The 19645-nt window shown below is 43.1% G+C and overlaps 1 long non-coding RNA gene across 2 annotated transcripts; it reads left to right on the forward strand.

The window, feature by feature from the left end:
- Positions 1 to 6054: 6054 nt before the first annotated feature.
- LOC140617458 (uncharacterized) lies at positions 6055 to 18259 on the forward strand. 2 transcript variants are annotated; one of them, XR_012017690.1, is made up of 3 exons: positions 6055 to 6408; positions 14868 to 14954; positions 16095 to 18259. It is a non-coding gene; the product is annotated as an uncharacterized lncRNA (long non-coding RNA). The 2 variants fall into 2 exon arrangements; XR_012017689.1 differs by having other exon boundaries at positions 6119 to 6408; positions 16102 to 18259.
- The last annotated feature ends 1386 nt before the right edge of the window (positions 18260 to 19645 follow it).

The raw sequence follows: 19645 nt of genomic DNA on the forward strand, positions 1-19645 counted from the left end.
TCACCAGTTTGTCCTCCATACCTGCTCCTTCTCCTGCAGCCCCTATCTTAGCAGATGGCACTACCATCTGCTGGCTGCCCAAAGCAAATCCAGGTGCCACTGCACACACCGAATAGTCAACATTCTTGTCCACTCAATTGGCTAGCAGCTCTCAGACCTGCCCCTCTCTTCTTCACCCCTCTTCCAGCATAACCCCATTTTCCCCACAGCATCCCTGCTATCTCTTTGAAACACTGCACTGTCTGTGTCATTTGAGAGACAAACATCCATTAATTTAAGCTCCCTGCCACCTACAAGATAGAGTCTAAACTCCTTGTATACCACGGACTCCTCATAATCAAGCCCTGTCCACTTTCCCTGCCTCATGTCCTTTCAACTTCAGGCAAACACCATCTGCTCCACTAAGTTGCATTTTATGAAAGGCATCATGACCTTTCCTTCGCATATGTCTTCCCGTCCTTGGGACCCTCTCCCCTTTCTCTCCACCCCACTCCATCTTCCCAGGTCCTTCCTCTGCTTCATATCCTTGTTACTCACCAAGACTCTGGTCCAGGGTTCCTACACCATCTCTTCTGTTGATGTTTCCCCAATGCCTTTCACTTCAGGCACAATTAAGGGCCCACACTCCCTTTTCCTCTCACAGTGGCCAGGACACTTTTCCTTGTTGGCACCATGACATTGAATTTTAAAATGAAGGCAAGGACCAGACATCTTTGTGTTAACAGGGCCCGTCGTGAAAACTAAGGGTTCTTAGTTTTTCACTTAATGAAAACTCATTTCCAAATAAATGACTTGGTGAGTCAGTAACTAAGAGAAGGAATGACTGAGAAAAACTCAATTCAGGGCCTTGGCTACCCAGAAGTCACTTAGTCAGTGTGATACAAATGAGAAAAGATCCTCAGATAGGAGAATGATTGGGTTCAGAGACCGTTGACTTCTCTGAACTTAATTATATTTCTTTTTCAATTAGAATTGTCTTAACTACTCCTCCAGCAATTCTGTAGCTGCGCTACTTGTAAACCTCAGAAGGGAATATATCATTTAACTTAGGCTCAATGCTGTGTAATTAAACAGCAACTTCAGTGCATGTCATTTCTCGTAAATGCCAGTTATGATACTTTCATTTTTAAAGAAATGAAATTTGGACCAGTGGCTGAGGGAGAACTAGAGGATTGAGTCATTCATCTATACCAGCCAAGGCAATGTGGTGAAACACATGAGTTAGGGTACCATTCTTCAGCCGTGTGTCTCAACCCAGTAGTAAGTTGTGAAATCAGTTTAGGGACATCTGTCTAGCCTTTTTAATGAAATAAAGCAGAACAAAATCAAACGAAAATACCAAGGAACATTCTGTACAACAAAGATAAGTATTAGTTTGTGCAACTTTCGTTTCAGGGGTGTGTGTGTGTGTGTGCATGCGAGTGTGTATGCACATACATGCACACGTGTGTGTGTGTATCATAGGTCATACTGTAATATTTCCTATGGGTCACCATCAGAAAGCTAGAAAACACTGGTTAAGAGGGTGAACTTTACTAAATATTATTAATAATGAGCTTTGTTGCCAACCCCCTAGGTGGCCTTAGACAATTGCTTTACCTCTCTAAGTTTTGGTTTTCTCTTCTATAGAATAAGAATAATAACCCTCACTTCTTAGCATTATTATGGGGATTAAATGTGTTTAAAACATGTAAAGCAAGTACTTAGAATAGTGCTTGTGACAGTGAGAAGTTTATGGATTTTAATGGGATTATCATTATTATGATCTATAATGAAAAACTAGACTGGGTTTGGACTATTACCTCATAAAGAAGAGACAATAGATTTGCAGAACACTGGATCATAGATACACATGAGCATAAATCCAATGTGAGAAACAGAAAATGATGCTCCTAATGTGTTGTCATTAATTCGAACAAACAGACATCTATTGAGCATCTCCTACACAGTCCCTGTACGTTAGAGATTAGATTCTATATTTGTACTGCTCCTCCTGGTAGGAAGGGACGAGGCCACACCCGGACAAGAATACCAAATTGTGGAGTTCTGGTCCTTGCCCTTGAACACTTAAAATCTAGTAGAGAAGCAAAGACACGAAAACCAATGTCTCACTGAAAGGCAATACATACTGAATACTATATTGATGGTCTAAATCTCACCACAAGAGAACAAAGAAGATAACTTCTGGCTAAAGACATCAAGGTACAGGAAGAGGGGAGTAACAAAAAAGGTTCTGTTTGAGAAAGGACTTAAAGAATCAGTATTATTTAAATAAGAGAAGACAGAAAGAAACATATCCCAGGCCAGGAAAAGGACACAATCAAGGTATGGAGATGGGAGATTGCAATGGTAATTTAAAGAAGGAGCCTCAAGTCAACATGAGGACTATAGGAGGTAAGAATGGAAATGGAGGGAGAACTGGGTTTGCTGCCTTTGACTTTGTCACCACCAATATGTTCATCTTCTTCAGGATTTCATTTTCAAGCATCTGAGCACCTCCTCTCATACTTCCAGCTGAACTTCTTTTGGCTTTTCAGCTGCCTTTGACCCAGAATACTCTTTCAATCCATTGAACTTGCCACTTATCACACTCTCCATTACCCCCCACAAGTCTCCATCCTACCTATACCTGAATATCACCTCACACTCATTCCCTCACAGACACCAGTAACTCCTTTGGCCTCTTCTCTCTCCCGGCAATTGGCCAGGCAAAGCCTGAGCCTGGTTAAACCAAATTATTTGCCTACACTGTGCTTGCTCCCTACATGGTGATCTCTTTAAAGACAAAAAACAAAAACCAGCATATTGTGCTGTTCCACCTTAATTCACGAACACACATTTCAATTGACGCTCAACATGGATAATCTTATATCCCTCCACAGTATCTCTCCTTATGAAATCCCCAAAGTTACTGTTTTATATTTGGTCTTTAGAGACAGTTCACATGATTGTTTTGTCACTCGTTGCGTTAATCTTGGTGTGCCTCAGTTTCCTCATCTATACAATGAGGATAATAATGAAGCCACCATATAGGATTTTTGGGAGAATTCAATGAGCTGATGAGTAAAGCATCTGTGTGCTGCCTGGCACAAATAAGCTTGATGGAAATAATTACTATAATTATGGTTCTCCTCTCTTCTTAAAGACCTTTAACTCTCTTTCTATTCATTCTTAATGATCTTCCCTCATACTTTATTTGGACGCAAAAGCAGTTTTATCTCCCTTCCCCCAAGTCTACCACCCTTTTGGCTTCAGGACCTTTGCCCTTCACTTCCCCTCCCTGATGCTTCTCCAGAGCCACCTCTTCTCTTGTGCTCTGGACCTATCTCCTCTCACCTTCAAGGACTTCAGCCCTGCAACTCTTCCCCCTCTCTCCTGCATTCATTAATCTTTCCTCTCCACTGAATCATACTGTCCATACACAAACCCGCTCTGATATCACTTTTGAGATAAAGCACAACTTCCTCTCGAGCACCACAGCCTCTTCTCAACTTTATAGCAAAACTTTTTGAAAGAGTTTCTTAAGGTTATTTTCTCCATTTCCTATCCTTGTAGTCTTCCTTCAGCCCTCCTGTCGGACTTCCAACTCTACTACTCCACTGAGACCACATTTGACTAAGTTGCCATGATTCTTATGTTGTCCCTGTTTCTGTATTTCTCTCCTTATCAGCATTCCACGCAGTTCATCCTTTCTCCATTGGAAAGCACTTCCTTTCCTTGATACCTCAGTCTATTAGTATTCCTTTCCTTCTCAACTGATCACTCCCTCATAGACAGCCATGTCAACTCTTCCTCCTGTGCTCAATTCAAAATACCCACAGGTTCAAGCTCTTGGTCCTAGGCACCCTTCTTGTTCTATCTTCATCCTCTTCCTAGGTGATTTCACCCTGTCTCATGGCATTACGTACACTGCATGTCCACTTCATCCTAAGCCTTATTGCTATCTTGAAATTTTTCCAAACTTAGCTGCCTATATGAAATACTTATATTTATTTATTTTGCTACTTCACTTGAAAGTTTAATAATTATTTTAAACCTAACATGGTGGAAAGAGAACTTCAGATTACCTACCCCATCACCTGCTGCTGCCTGTAACTTGCTGACCTCAATAAATAGCATGATCATGTTGCTCATGCCAAAAATTTGTCTTTGATTGATCTCTACCCTTCACCATTACATCTAAATCACGCAGTCCCATCAGCTCCATCATTAGAATATATTCCAAATCAACCCACTCCCTCTATCTCTACTGTTCCCACCCTAACTTAAACCAATGTCATTCCTGCCTATAGTTTATTCTCTACAGAACAGCCAACATGATTTTTAAATACACAAATTAGATCATGTGATCTGATCTCCCTCTGAAAAAGCCCACCACTTTTCCCCATCTTACCACACTTGGGCTAGCATGTAAACTAACTCTGTAGACTAGCCTTCAGTTCCCTAGCTTAGTCTCTGCCTTTCTTTCCAACCTCATTGTGAGAGCACTTGTCTCCCAGTTCTTATACTCTACTTGTGTCAGCTCTCTTTTTATTTCTCAGGTTTTTCAAGGTCATGGCCACAATTTGTACTTGCTGTTCTCTCTGCCTGAGATGCTTTTCCAGCAATTATCACAAGCTAACTCTTTAAGGTCCCAGCTTAAATACTATCTCTTAGTGAGGCCATAAAGTTACTCTGTCATTGCACTTTATTCTAATCCTCTTTATGGCACTTACCTCTAATGTATTTATTTTTTAATGTCTACCCCCCCCTTTCTCCTCCCCACTAAAGAGTTAGCTCTGTGCAAGCTCATCTGTCTACTCATTGTACCACCAGTGCCTACAACTAGCACATTCTAGAGATTAAATTTCTTGCTGACTGACAATGGGCAATGGCTTCTGAGCTTTTTAATTTAGGTTCCAAGGGGGCTATATCCTGTTAAAAGGAGTATTATTCTCCCACCCTTCAAACTCACAGAATCCATCCTTGCATCTTAATTGTCCAGGCTTCCTTCTCCCCCAATACTTCTCACCTAGATGACTTCAATTACTTTCTAATGACAGCCTCTGCCTTCATTTGTTCTACATACCACCATCCCTGATTCAATCCATTCTACATACCGCCATCCATTCTCTTAAAATTCAGCTGTCACCATATTGCTTTTCAAATTTATAGAATGAACTTCAAAACCCTTAGCCTGTGCCAAAGAACCTTTTGCAATGACTGTGAAAGCTGCCTCTGGATATAGAAAGAAATACTAAGTGTCTCTAGCCCAGCAGCTGGAACACTTCTGAGATGAGTTATTCTCCCTTTCCTTTGTCGCTTGAGCAATTACTTAAGAAGTACAGCTGAAGATTCAATGCTAAATGTCCCAAGAGTAGTATCTGCTGCCCACCATACCAGAACACCTGAGCAAGGCTCCACAGCAAGTATCACCCAGATACCTGAGCTGCAGCCAAGAGCACTTTGAGATGATTTAAGCATTCCACAAACACAGAGCTCTTCCAAAAACAATCTGGAGCATTTACCAAGGTTCTATGATCACTTTCTTTGAAAAAGGCTTTGGAGGGTTTGGTAAGTGGTCTAGTGTGTCGCCTCTCCTCCTTTCATTCTTTTGATTCAAATCAGTCTGGACCAGTGGGCTTCAATCCTAACCGTCCCTTAGAATTAGACTGAGAACTTAAACACCACCACCAGCACCAGCAACAAACAGGGACCAGGCCCTATTGCATTTGAATTGAAGGGGGGTGGGTAGGGACCAATCATTAGGGTTGTACGATCCTGATTCTATGACCTGCTGATGAAGAAATGAAACATAATGGGATGGGCTTATAGGAAGGAAGTCTTCAGGGAGTCCGGGTACTTTCTAAAACAGCAAATACCAGAATTTTTAAAAACTACATGAGAATGGAGTAGGGGTAGCAGAGAGAGGTAGTGGACATAGGACTAAGGAACAGTGAAGACTAAGGTAATTAGAATAATAGCTAATATTTGACAGCATATGCAAGACATATATTAGGCAGCTCTGCTTGAAATATATTAACTCACCTATGTCCACTGCAATCTTATGAGGAAAGTATTGTCATCCCCATGTTACAGAAGAATCAGAAGATTAATGGTCATAGAGGTTAATATGGGATCTGAACTCAGAATCCAGAACTCAGTCTTATCTACCACCCATGGCAACAGCAGCAGCAATGGCAAACACTTACATAGGCCTTATTGTGTACAAGGCACCACTCTAAGCATTTCACATATATCATCATTATTATTACACTAGCTCTAGTCTATAGGTGAGGCTACCGAAGCACAAGCGGGGAAATGACTCCACCAAGATCGCAGTGTACTCCTCCAGAAGTGGGAAATTGGAACATCCTATGCTGACTTCTCAGAGCACAATGCTTCTGCTCATCTCTTCTTGGAGACAAGGTGTGCGCACTCATGGTTTGCCCACTTTCAAAAAAAATGCCTGACAGTTTCTCAGCGGTACCACATTTATTATTTAAAGGTTAGGCTAGAAGCCTGTCCATGAAGGCAATAGGGAGCCCAAAGGAGACCTCCAGCTAATAGTATCTGTGGAGGCAGAGTCCCCTCATCCTTTCATGGAGGCATTGCTGTAGTAGGAAATTACCAACTTGAACTTCTCTCTATGAGGAGCTGGGCTACATATCCTTCACTGAAAAATATCTTTTGCTCTTGTCTGGCCCCTCCTGCTGCTTCTTGGCCCAACCCCATTCCGGATGGAGAGTCCATGTATGCTTGATAGCAACAAGTGGTTCATTCATAGTGTTCATCAAGGCTCCCTAAATAGCACACCATATTTGAGACCAGACCTTTCTCCTTCTTCCCCCTCCATGAATACCTAACATCTGAAACTTCTATCGTAAGAAATACCTAAATCCAGGAAGAAAGCCTAATTTGAAAATGCCCATCCTGTGTCCCACCAGGAGCCTGCTTTCTGTTCATCTGTTAAATGCACCCACTGTTGACTTTTCATCCTGTACTGATGAGTGGACATGCTATCCTTCCCAGGAGTTAGAATAGTTCCCTGATGACTATGGCTTTTGGAGGAAAAATAGGCATTAGCAATGGGAATATCAGGTAACTTAGGTGTGTTAAAAAGTTTGTATTTACTTGCATAGGTAAGAGGGGGCCATTCACAGGTTTTTGAGCAGAAGAGTAAAATGGGACCTACTTTTGAAAATCAATCTGGCAGTGATATGTAAAATAAATTAGAGCAGGGAAAGGAACAGTTGGTTGGAACATGGTGTTACAAAGCCAAGGTCTTGGAAATGTTGGCACAGAACATGTGGATTCATCAGCACAAACCATTCTCACTGCTAAAAAGCCGGTCAAAGAGCACAGCTAACTGATGATGGATTTGTATTAGGAGGACAGCACTTAAAATATGTGTCTACCCTGAGCTGCTTTTATCTTCAGATACCATATTAAGAAAAAGCTTCCATACATCTGTCATTACTGAGTTAGTGGCCTCCTTGGTGCATTAAAGCTTCTATTTTCAGACATGAATGTCTGGGGCAAGTAACTCTATTTCAAAGGTATGAGGATGCTATTTCATCTCTCTTTATGTTATGCAGGGTTGGATGCAGGCAGAACTTTCTTCTTTTACCACTCCCCCCGCATGCATTGGCTGTTCTCTCTCTTTGGTGGCTTTATCCATCTCTGACCCTGGTCCAGGGCACTCCATAGATCAGGAGAACCACCCTTCCTCTCTCCGCTCATCAGTCTCCATCATGCCTTCCATCCTCCCAGGTCAACCTAAGCATTCACTAAGGGGGCACATCAGGCTGTACTTTGAGCTCCAACCTGCCACAGTGACAGATAACTTCAGGAGCAAATAGCTTATCCCTGTAAGAGGGGCTTTTCTGATCCATTGGCCGAGTTCTATATGGCTATGATACAAGTTCCATCATCTCTGCTGCCTCTACATAATATTAATCATGCTCAGGGCATTCAAGAGAGATCCAGACCAGGGGCTTGTGAACCTGGGTACCATGCTTCTGCATATTCTTTCATCTGTTCAGCCAGGTAAGAGTAGGAAGACCTCGCTCAAATCCTGCCATGGTAGCTCCTGTGCGTTGGTACAGACAGCAGGATATGTTACAATCAATAGTTTGGGAAATAAGATTTTTTTAATGATACAGAAAAAATTGCTAACTCACCATGCAGGCTGCATTCTCCCTTCCACTGCTCTCCCAGGAGCAACAAATCAGCTTTCAAAATTTTCCTTCTGCCAACCACTAACCTCAAGCAGGGATCTAACTCACCTCTATTCCCTTTACCCCTTTCCTGTCTTTCATCTCTAACTCTGTTTTTCCTTGTATTATATCAAACCACTTATTTTTCCTTTTTTCAAACTTCCTGCCCTCTCCTCACCTCCAAACAAACCAAAACACTCCTTTTAGTGTATTTCCTATCTCAGTGAATGCCAAGTTCATCTACCCAGGAATCTGACTCAAAATCCTGGAGGTTATTCTAGATGGGTGGGCGGTTCTCAAACTTGATCTACATCAAAATACCTGCAGGATTTGTTAATCGACAGGTTGTCTGCTCCAGCCTCAGTGTTTGTGATGCAATTGTTGATTCAGAAGACCTGGGACAGCTGAAGGCCCTCAAATGTGCATTTCTAATGAGTTCTAGGTGATGCCCCTTCGGTTGGCCCAGCTATTACACTTTGAGAAACTGGGTTCCAGAAACTTTCTCTTTTCTGCTTCCCCCTTTCCTCCCACCTGACAAATAACTGATTATCTTGAGTTTTGTCTCCAAATTAGCTTATCTCCCCACCCCTACTCACCACCACAGTTCTAGTTCAGGCTTTTGCCGTTCTTCCTTGAACTATTACAATCACCTGCTAATTGGACTCTCTACCTCCACTCTTGCCCCTTCCATACCTACTGCTAGTGAAATGATCTATCTAAAACTCAGTTCATGGGGCAGCCCAGGTGGCTCAGTGGTTTAGCTCTGCCTTCAGCCCAGGGTGTGGATCCTGGAGATCGAGTCCCACATCAGGCTCCCTGCATGGAGCCTGCTTCTCCCTCTGCCTGTGTCTCTGCCTCTCTCTCTCTCTCTCTGTCTCTCATGAATAAATAAATAAAATCTTTTAAAAAAGTAAAAATAAAAAAAAATAAAACACAGTTCAGATTCCATTTCTCCCCCTATTAAAATCTACAGTGGCTCCCACATGACCAACAGAACAGTGATTAGCTTCTTCAGCATGGCACGTGACCTGGTCTCCATTCTCCAACACTCCCTGTAGTTAATGAAGCACTAGGAATTCCAAGCACAAGTTCTGTGATTCCCATTTCTCTTAGGTGCTGTCACTTTTTCTAGACCACTCTTCCCATCTATACATCTTGACTCTCAGCTAAGGCTTCAGTTGTTCCCAAACCCTGCTTTTTTTTTTTTTTTTTTTAAGATTTTATTTATTCATCCATGAGGGAAACACAGAGAGACAGAGACATAGGCAGAGGGAGAAGCAGGCTCCCTGTGGGAAGCCCGATACAGGACTGGATCCCAGGACCCTGGGATCACAACCTGAGCTAGGCAGACGCTCAACCACTGAGCCACCCAGGCATCCCCCAAACCCTTTCTTTAAAACCCCCACAATAACCTCAGTGGCCCCCTGCTGCTTTCCCTAGCAAACCTGTGCACTAATTCCTTAGCACATTTTATTAAATGTTCTTTTAAATGTCCTCTCGTGGCAGAAAATTTATGGAGTTTTGTCTCTAGTTCTTAGGTCAATGAAAGCTTGCTGAACTGAATTCTCTCCCTCCAATTTTTCTCTCCTTCTGCTGGTAGGCCCTGTCCTAGTCTCCTACCCCTACTTCCCTTGATCTGCCTGGAAGAGATCAAAGATCTCAGAAGAGCCAATATGACTGAATTTTTGACCCACCAACCAGTGTCTGTGTTGGTCCCTCTATGAAGCCAAGTTTTATTTTCTCATGTATCCTTAACAAAACAACAGCTCGACTTTGCACAGAATCAGCCTTTCTCTTCAAAGAGCTTGGGGAGCTTTACAGCTCTGGCCCTGATACCCTAAGTGGAATCCTATCAGGTGAGGAGAGACCCCAAAAGAGATTAATGTGGCACATGGAAAGGCCAAAATCCAAATCAAATACATTTCTTTTGCTGTGTTCATGAGTCACTGTGGCTGCAAGAATCCAGTTCTGCAGAATTCAGTATTTCTGAGGTTTCACTTTTAAATTTGAATAAAGCCAGACTAGTGTGTGCTGGTTCATGTGCTTCTAACCTCAGAGAAAGTGGGTGGAGATAACAGAAACCAGGCACAATTCCCAATGTCAAATGTTTTGTTTACCCCTGTCCCTCGGGTTTTTTCTGCTTTAGTTTTCTGGGTAAGAAATGACATGCTCCGGAGAAGATGCCCACAACTTCTTAGCTATCTATGTGGTATTAATAGATAACATCCGTGATGCTAAGAATGTAAATGGGTGAAATTGATGAGATTAGCAAAGGCTAATGTAATATCTGGGATTAAATTTCTAGCAGAGGCAAAGTGAATAAATTTGGAGAATTAAACACCTGACAATGTTTCATTGGATCATTTTATGTACTCAATATACACTGCACACATTCTCCTATAAGTATATGCAAATGTATAAACTTTGCATATTAAATAGTAGAAAAGGGGATGAGAAATGCTTTAGGTGTACAAAATATTACTATTTTAATTATTATTATTACTATTGCAAACTTGAACATTCTTTATTGGAATCATTCTTTGCTTGGAGAAATTTGCTGAGTTTGGCAATTATCCACGATCATGAATTTCTCTGTCAGGCAGCAGGACCTCTGGAAAGGAAAAGGGTAAGTAATGCAGACAACTGGTTGGAAACGAATCCTCTTTATTATCAGAGCCTTTCTGGTCTAACTGCTGCATCCTTTGCCCGTCAATAGTCTGAGCCACCTATCCCACACTGTCCATTTCTGAGAAGTAGTCACTGTTTCCTTACTAGGTTGTCAGATGTTGGGACACTAAGAGGTGAAGAGACTCAAGGATTCTTGTCAGCAGCAACTGCCTTGATCTATAAGCATCAGACATAAATAAGGAAGGTCTGGGTTCTTTGTCCTAACAACTTGCTGAGGCGTGGTTGTGGCTGCTGCCTTGAAATGCTGATGGAAGCTCAACTTGAGGTGTGACATGGTAGCCTGCTATACCAGTATGGCACAGCCCCTCTAAAGCATTCTCAAGAGAACCATTTGTTGCATCCTGGCGAATATTCTCTACCAACAAGGAGAAGAGAAAATGGTTTTTTAGCAATTTTTTTTTGGCTCTTTTAGAATTAACCTTTGTTTCATTTTCTAATGATAAGCCTGGAGTCCTGTGACTCTTTTTGTTTGTGATTGTCTCACTTTCTAATTCTAGATTCGCAAATATGAATGAGGAAACGTCCAACCAAGTATTTAGGGCTATCTGGCTAATGAGCCTTGATCCAAATAACGAGGGTCTCTATGGATGTGAATGTTAAAGGGCTTAAACCAGCAGCATCCAATCCACTGGGCAAGGGTTTCTTAACAGTGAGGTGTAGGTATTTTTACTAATGAATGCATTGCAAATAAAAAGCATTTGGGCTGACCTAGTTGAAATTTGGCAGATGTGACTGTCCCAAACTCAGCAAAGGGATATTAAAAAATAATGAATTTAATAAAGAAGTTTTATTTTAATCTGAAAATTTTTATTAACTTCATTGGTTTTTTAATTTGTTTCCTTTTAAAAGTTAATTCCATTGAGTTGAAAGGCTCAAATTAAGGTTTTGTGTGCATTGGGGCAGATCACTAAATTACAGACACACAGGTCAGGCTACAATTGGGCAGACCTTGGTTGGCCTATAAAATGCATATGAATCAGTGTTGTTGTTGATCATGAAAGGAGGGAGTAGAGGATAAGAACATTTGCTTGGAATAACAGTGACCTCAAAAAGGCCAAGGCTACATAGAACATGGTAGAACATTCAGAGAAGTATCTTTGTCATTTTACTGTTTTACCAGTCCGTAGTCCCTTCTCCTTCCTTTCTGACTCCTGAAACAGGATATATCTCAACAATGATCACATTAACCACAATTTAAGGAGCACTTAGGATTGTGCTCCTCATTTTATATGTATTATATCATTAAAGCCATACAATAATCTTATAGATTTTAGCCCCGTTTTACATATAATAAAATTGAGGCACAGAGATGTTGAGTAACTTGCCCAAGATCACACAGCTAGTAAGCAAAGGAGGCAAGACTTGAATGCAGACAGTCTGACCAAAGAGAAATGAACAAAGTGCCACAGTTTTCCTAGCCCTCTTGCAATTATCTCCTATGGCTGACAGGAAAATGAAGAAATTTGATCCTCCAGGCGAGACCAAATGGTAGAATTGGTCATGTTCCCAGACTCTTGGGGCCTTAAGTAATCTGTCTGCCACTCCATGCTCTAAAAACAAAGGAAATATTTTTATGTGGGTGTGGTAGCCAGCCTCCAACATGGCCCCCAAAGATCCTCACCTCCTGATATTTACATTCCTGTGTAGCCTTTCCCATCAAATGCCAGGGTTGGTCTGTGTGACCAATGGCAAATGGCAGAAGTTATAGCACTTCATTCCCAAGATAGGTTATACAAGAGGGTGGCTTCTGTGTTGGTTGCCCTCTTGTAGGACTTGTGCTCAGATCATGGGTGCTGGGGGAAGCCAGCTGCCATGTGATGAGGACATTCAGGAGACTGGAGTTGCCATAGCTAGCAAGGAACTGAGCTTCCAGCAACCACAGGAGTGAGCTTTGGAGCAGATTCTTGAGCTCCAGTCGAGCCTTGAAAGGATTGGCAGCTTGGCCGACAACTCGATTAGCCAGCATCACCCAGCTGTACCACTCCAGACTCCTGACCCTTAGAAACTCTGTGAGATAATAAATGCTTATTGTTCTGAGCTGCTAATTTCTGGGATCATTTGTTATGCAGCAACAGGTAGCTATAGCATCCTCCCCCACTTATCTGTGGTTTCGCTTTCCATGGCTGTAGTCACCTGCAGTCACTGATCCTGCTATCTTTGTAAGGTCAATAGTAGACTAATGCTATGTCCCAGTGCCTATGTCATTCCCCTCACACAGTCTCATCATGTGGGCTTCGCCTTACCTTGTCATCAGGAGAAGGTGAGTACAGTACAATAGGATACTATGAGAGAGAGACCACATTCACAAAACGCTTATTGCAGAACATTGTTATCATTATTCTATTTTATTATTAGTTATTGTTATTAACTTCTTACTGTGCCTAGTTTATAAATTAAACTCTATCATGGGGACATATGTCTAGGTAGACACATTAATATATATAGGATTCAGTACTATCTGTGGTTTCAGGCATTCACTGGAGGTCCTGGAGTGTATCCCCGTGGATAAAGGGGGGACTGCTGTAATACATAAGTTGTGAGAGAGAAAACCACATTAGCATGCGTGTGCCAGAGGCTAAGATGGGAGAGAGGGGAGGGCAGACCCCAGGAATAAAAGAGATGATCTCCATGATCTGAGCAAGGAAAAAAGCCTTTGATTGCGGAAGTGCAGCTTTGCTGTTCAGAAGTTTTTATTTGTGTGAGTCTGCAATCAAGAATGAAGGTGGGTGGGGAAGCTTCATGCAAATCAGTGTTGATGAGAAAGCACGAGGTAACATGTGCCCTGTGGGAATGGGGTGTAGGTTTCTATGAGAACCCGCTTAGGCACGTGATGAATTTTGCAGGTGCCTCTCTAGTTCCCCTCTGCGAAATGCTCCATTTGGAGGCATGGAGCTCTGCAGGCCACAGGAAGCAGCTACACTGATTGGGGAGGCCTCTGTGTGGCAGCTGGAGAAAGCACCATGGACTTGTCAGCCTTCCACAGTCCCACAATTGGAACTGAGACCCTAGAACATCAGGGAGCAGCCAAAGGGTTTCTGGGCCATAATCAGAGAAATCGGTTTCACATCAAGATCACCCGCACCTTGGACAACAAACACCCTTGCCAGCTTGTGGAGGGCCCTGATCCCAGGTGTATTGGCTTCCTAGGGCTGCCATAACAAAGTACCACAAACTAAGTGGCTTAAGAAAACAAAAAAATGTATTCTCTCACAGTTCTGGAGGCTGGAAGTCCAAAATCAAGGTGTCAGCAGGGCCATGCTCCCTGCCAAAGGCTCTAGGGAAGGATCCTCTTCTAGCTTCTGCTGGTTACTAGCAGTCCTTGGCACTGTTTACCTTGCAGACCATCACCCCCATCTCTGCTTCTGTTTTCACATGGTGTTCTCCCCACATCTATTTCTCCGTGTCTGACGTCTCTGTATATAAGGACACCAGTCATGCAATATTTAGAACCTACCCTGTCTGAACTTAATGACATCTGCAAAAGTCCTATTGCTAAACAAGGTAACATCCACAAATTTTACATAGACATGAATTCGGGGAGGGGAGGATGCTACTTAATCTAGTATGCCAGGTGTGATCCAGTTCTCAAATATTTCTCCTCCTTGCCATTTATTCCAGGCAACTTGGTCTTCAAGTGTGGCAGTCCCGTCTGACCCCTCCACAGACTCAGCTTCCATTTCTTTGACCTCTGCTTAAATGCTCTCCCAAACTCCTGCCCCATCTCTTCTACCAGTCAGAGCAGCAGAGAGGCCAGTTGACATAGCTCTGGGCTGGGATCGAGGAGATGGAGGATCTGGCTTTGGGCACAGGTGCTATAGTATGGTTTTAACTTCCTGGATAATCTCTTTTCCGCCATCTATGTCTGCTATGAGGAGGCCGTATACTGGGGACACATAGTCCCTTGGACTCTAATGCCACTGGTATGTTTGACGACATTGGTGGTGTATCATTCATTATTTGTCTCTTCTTTTCCTTCAACAGATTAATATTATTAACATCAGTATCCTAGCCATCCAGATGCCTCTACCTTAGACCTTCCAGTGTCCCCTCCTGTTTGGCCAGATCCTGGTAAGCACACCCTAGGTTCCCAGAAGAACCATAGCCAGTCATCACCACAGCCTTCCATGTGGTGACACTAAAGCCTCTGGTACTAGCATGCCCCACCCACCCAGCCACCCATGAAAGGCCGTCTCCTCTATGTTGAGGGAGCACGCAACCAGGAACTGTCTCTCTGCTCTTCTAAATCTTGACTCATTAGCTTCCCCTTTCCTCTCTGATCGGCACTGAGCTACAGGCTCCCTCTGCCTCTTTGAGAGTTCCCTGTCATGTTCCGCACCCCACTGCCACCCTCCCCACAAGGCATTGTGTATCTGAGCAGAGCGCTGCTGAAGCTGAGTGGGCTTGATGAAAGCTCATCACCCGGGCCCAGTCACTGAGTGGGGAGCCGGCTGGGGGGCTGCATGGCCTGGCCCAGTTTATGCAGGTAGCCCATGGTGGCCCTGCTGAGAATTACTACACCTTCAGGTCTCTCCCGGCATTCTTCCCCCCAAGAGGAGCAGGGTCTAAACTCAAGCATGTAGTTCCAGGTGGGATGCATCTGGGAAGCAGGGAGTACAGCCTGTTCCCCTGGGAGGCCAGCACCACTTGATTTCTGCCTTTCCTTTTTGGTCTCTGGTGATGATTCTAAGGAAATCTAAGATGGGAAGACAGCATAGCAGCCAAAACCTTGAGTTCCTGTACCTCCTCCCTTCTCATGCTCCTGAAACCCCAGGCCCACTGCCCAGAGCCTGCAGGGAGAACCCTACCTCTTATTTTGATGAAATGGGAGCTCTAGAAAGGTAGAGACTCAGCTCAAAATCCCTTCTATTATTTTGAAAAATCCTCTGAGACCCAATTTTAGAGCGGCCCTCTTATCCACCCAAAACACTTGTATCTTCTCAGAGGACTAGTGTCACTTTCTGTTCTGGGCACAGCACAGGGCCTGGGAAGCTGACATTCTGTCCACAGTCCACATCAAAGCAGCTTGTCCACGGAGCACAGGCCTGAAGGGCAGAGGCCCGCTTACGGGAGGCATGAGCCAGGCAGTGAGGGACGTGCCTGGCCCCACTCCCCATAGCGCACAGCCTCACAGCCTTCCAGTCAGCCCAAGCTGGAACTGTCAGGCTTTCCTGTAGCAACACAATGAGAGGATTTTATTTATCTTTTGAGGAAAAAGGGGGAAGAAAGAACCACCCTATGAGAAGAAAAATGATGATTGTGTAGGGACTGAGTTGTTTGGCAGAGGAGGAAGCAGAGCTCGGCAGGAGGCAACCAAGACACAGAAATTCATCCTCAGCCTGTGGTGGAAGTTGCGAAGCCTGTCACTGATGGCACGAGCTGCAGGTCTCATCCCCGGAGCCTGGAACTGCTTGGAAACGGTAGTGAGGCAGCCAGAAAAGATGCCGGTAGCTCACCACAAAGACAAAAAAAGGATTTTGCCAGTTGGTGCGGCTGCTGACGAGAGACCTGACACCTTTTACAGCACAGGGAATAATAGGAAGTGGGGCAGAGTCTGCACCTGCCCTTCATGGTGTCAGGGCTCATGGAGGAGACTCCCTAATGACCTGTCTGGACCAGGGGCAGCCACAGGGTAACCTGCTCCCAGGGACAAGCCAGTGTGACTCACCTGGTGTGATGGACTGAGAGGGATCTGTAGACACCACGCATTCCTCTCAGCTTTCTTTCGTCTATAGTCCTTACTGCAGACTCTGCTTATATGGCATGGTATATATTTGACTGGTTCACTTGTCATCTGCCTCCCCACACCGTCCTGGACAATCCATAAGAGCAGGCTTTGGGTGCCTTTTGCGTCAGTGATGGCACATAGGGTGGATACTCAATAAATACATTTGGGATGTACAATTAAATTAATGAATGGGAGATACCTCTAACAGTAAGACAGTAGAAATCACATTTTTGAGCAAAACATAGTTAAGTATTGCATACTCTTTGATCACTTTACTAACTCACTAGTATCTGGTGAGAAAGAAAAGAGCCACCTAAATACAGGGGGGAAAAGCCAGAAATCCAGATCATAACAATGTTTTCCAGGGCTCGAAGACAGTAACCAAATTCAGCTTTTACCCTGAACGTTGAAGAGACCTTTTGCTTCACAGAGCACTGCTTCTAGGAACACAAGGAATTGGGTAGCACCGTCTCTGCTTCCAAGGAGTCATAGCTGGGGACTTTTTTTTTTTTTAAGATTTTATTTATTTATTTGAAAGAGAGAGAGCACAAGCAGAGGGAGTAACAGGCAGAGGGAGAGGGAGAATCAGGCTCCCCATTGTGCAGGGAGCCCAAAGCAAGGCTAGACCCCAGAACCCTGGGATCATGACCTGAGCCGAAGTCGGATGCTTAACTGAGCCACCCAGGCGCCCGGGAGTTTCCTTTCTACGTCAAACAAGATAGATACGCTTGATTATCAGCACTAAAATCCAAAGATCCATAGCTGATTGGTTCTAAGACACATTTTTGTTTTCTACTTTATAATATCTGAAATTATGTTGCATTTTACCAACACAGGATCTTACAAACCCAGGAGTGAGAGGGCTAGCAGTGCCCATGACCTCGTTATCATTCTCCAGGCTCTGGAGAAGTGCTCTTGGCTATGTGTATCATTGCTACTTCATTGGTTATTGGTAATTCTTCATGCACCAACAGTACATTGTGATTTGGCTTTGAAACTAAAGGTTATTGCGTATACACAGAAAGGGGCAGAGGCAGAACAGGGCATACATTTGATAATATTGAAGCAAATGTTTGATATTGGCAGAATGACCACAATTCTTGATTTTCCAGCAAAGCAATACCATGTGCTTTATAAGACATAAGGAAGGAAGATGCCAACGGGAGATGAAGCTTTGTTACATTAGTTCATTGATGTGTGCCCCCAAATCGACATACACAGAACAGGAGGTGCCATTTTCAAATTTTGCAGAAGGGTTTTCACAGCTTAGAAGAAAATCCCAGAAGAAAATCTCTTCAGAAATTCTGTATCCCACTTATCCTGATGGTGTAGAAGCTGTCATTTTGTGGAAAAACATAGATATTGATTACTCTGAGTTGAAAACAATTTTTAAAAGTCAAATTCTCAATGTGTAATGGTTAGGAATTCCCTAACCAAACTATTTGACTTACATTTTTCTTTTTGATGTATGCACCTCAGTAATATTAAAAAAAAATTCTAGGGGTTCCTGGATGGCTCAGGGGTTGAGCATCTGCCTTTGGCTCAGGGCGTGATCCCAGGGTCCTGGGATCCAGTCCTGCATCAGGCTCCCTGCAGGGAGCCTTCTTCTCCCTCTGCCTGTGTCTCAGCCTCTCTCTCTCTCTCTGTGTCTCTCATGAATAAATAAAACCTTTTTAAAAATTCTAATTATATTTAAATAGGCTAAAAGAGCTCTTTTTAAAAGTATTAAATAAAAATTAAAAGTACTAGTGTGTTGTGTTGGCATTTTTTCCTAGTACATAAAATCACGGTACATCTTACATTTTACGATACACTAGATCTGGTGTAATATGGCATATCATATTTTGGACTCTTATCACTCCCATTTTGTCTGACTTAATCATTCAATAACATTTTAAGAACTTTTTTAAAGAAAGAGCGCACACGATGGGTGGGGGCAAAGGGTGAGGGAGAGAACCACAAACAGGCTCCACGCTGAGCATGGAGCCCAACAGTAGGCTCTCCATCTCACAGCCCTGAGATCATGACCTGAGCTGAAATCAAGAATAGGTCACTAAACCGACTGAGCCATCCAGGCACCCCAATATTTTTATATTCTTAAACAATATCCACAGTCACTTTGTTCATGGGTTTAAATCTTAACAAACACAATAGTTTAGCAAAATTATCATAGAACTGTGGTCAACTGCTTCAGGACTAATTTGGAGGATTTCTACGGTGATCTGTTGTGAAAGTGGTTTATTTGTGGAGTTCATAATGAAATCCTAGGAGTTTAACTCTTGAGTCACTGAAATATGATATGCTAATGGGGAAAAGAGAACCCTGCCACAAGAGAATATAAACACACATTTCAAACATAAAAGAGATGGTCTCTGGTGCAAATATTGGCTATAGCATGTAAGCACTGAGGTCTTAGCTGCTTAGGAAAAACTACCCAATTTCTTTCTCAGAAAACCAGCATTTTTGTTACTGGGAGGCCAGCTGGGATAATTCGATTCTTCACTATGTACTTTACCTGCCATGATGCCTGGCACTTAAAAAAGAGTCCATCAATATTTTTGAATGAGTGAATAAAAATCACCCCTCCTCAGGCTATACGGGATCACACACCACTCCTCAGTTCTTAGAGACACAGTGTAACATAGTAAAGGGCATGGATTTTGGAAGAAGATGGATTTGCCTTTTGGCCACTTGTTAAGAGTAGTAGAGCATAGTTCCTGGGCTGTTGGGGAGATAAATTGACGTAATACTGGTAGAGCACTTAGGGTGAATGAAAGATATATAGAATATACTAACAAATGATAATTATCATTATAGAATGTGAAAAGTAGTCTTTTAGAAATATAATGTCGGTAAAATGTGCTTATTATAGTAGACTAATTATAGTAGACCGACTAGTGATGATAAGGTTCTTTATATTTTATTAAGACTTACAGACTGAGAAGAGTGGGCTTGCAGGGTACAAAAACAGAGAACTAGGGATCCCTGGGTGGCGCAGCGGTTTGGCGCCTGCCTTTGGCCCAGGGCGCGATCC

The sequence above is a fragment of the Canis lupus genome, chromosome 25 (assembly GCF_048164855.1).
Source record: "Canis lupus baileyi chromosome 25, mCanLup2.hap1, whole genome shotgun sequence".
Classification (NCBI taxonomy): Eukaryota; Metazoa; Chordata; class Mammalia; order Carnivora; family Canidae; genus Canis; species Canis lupus.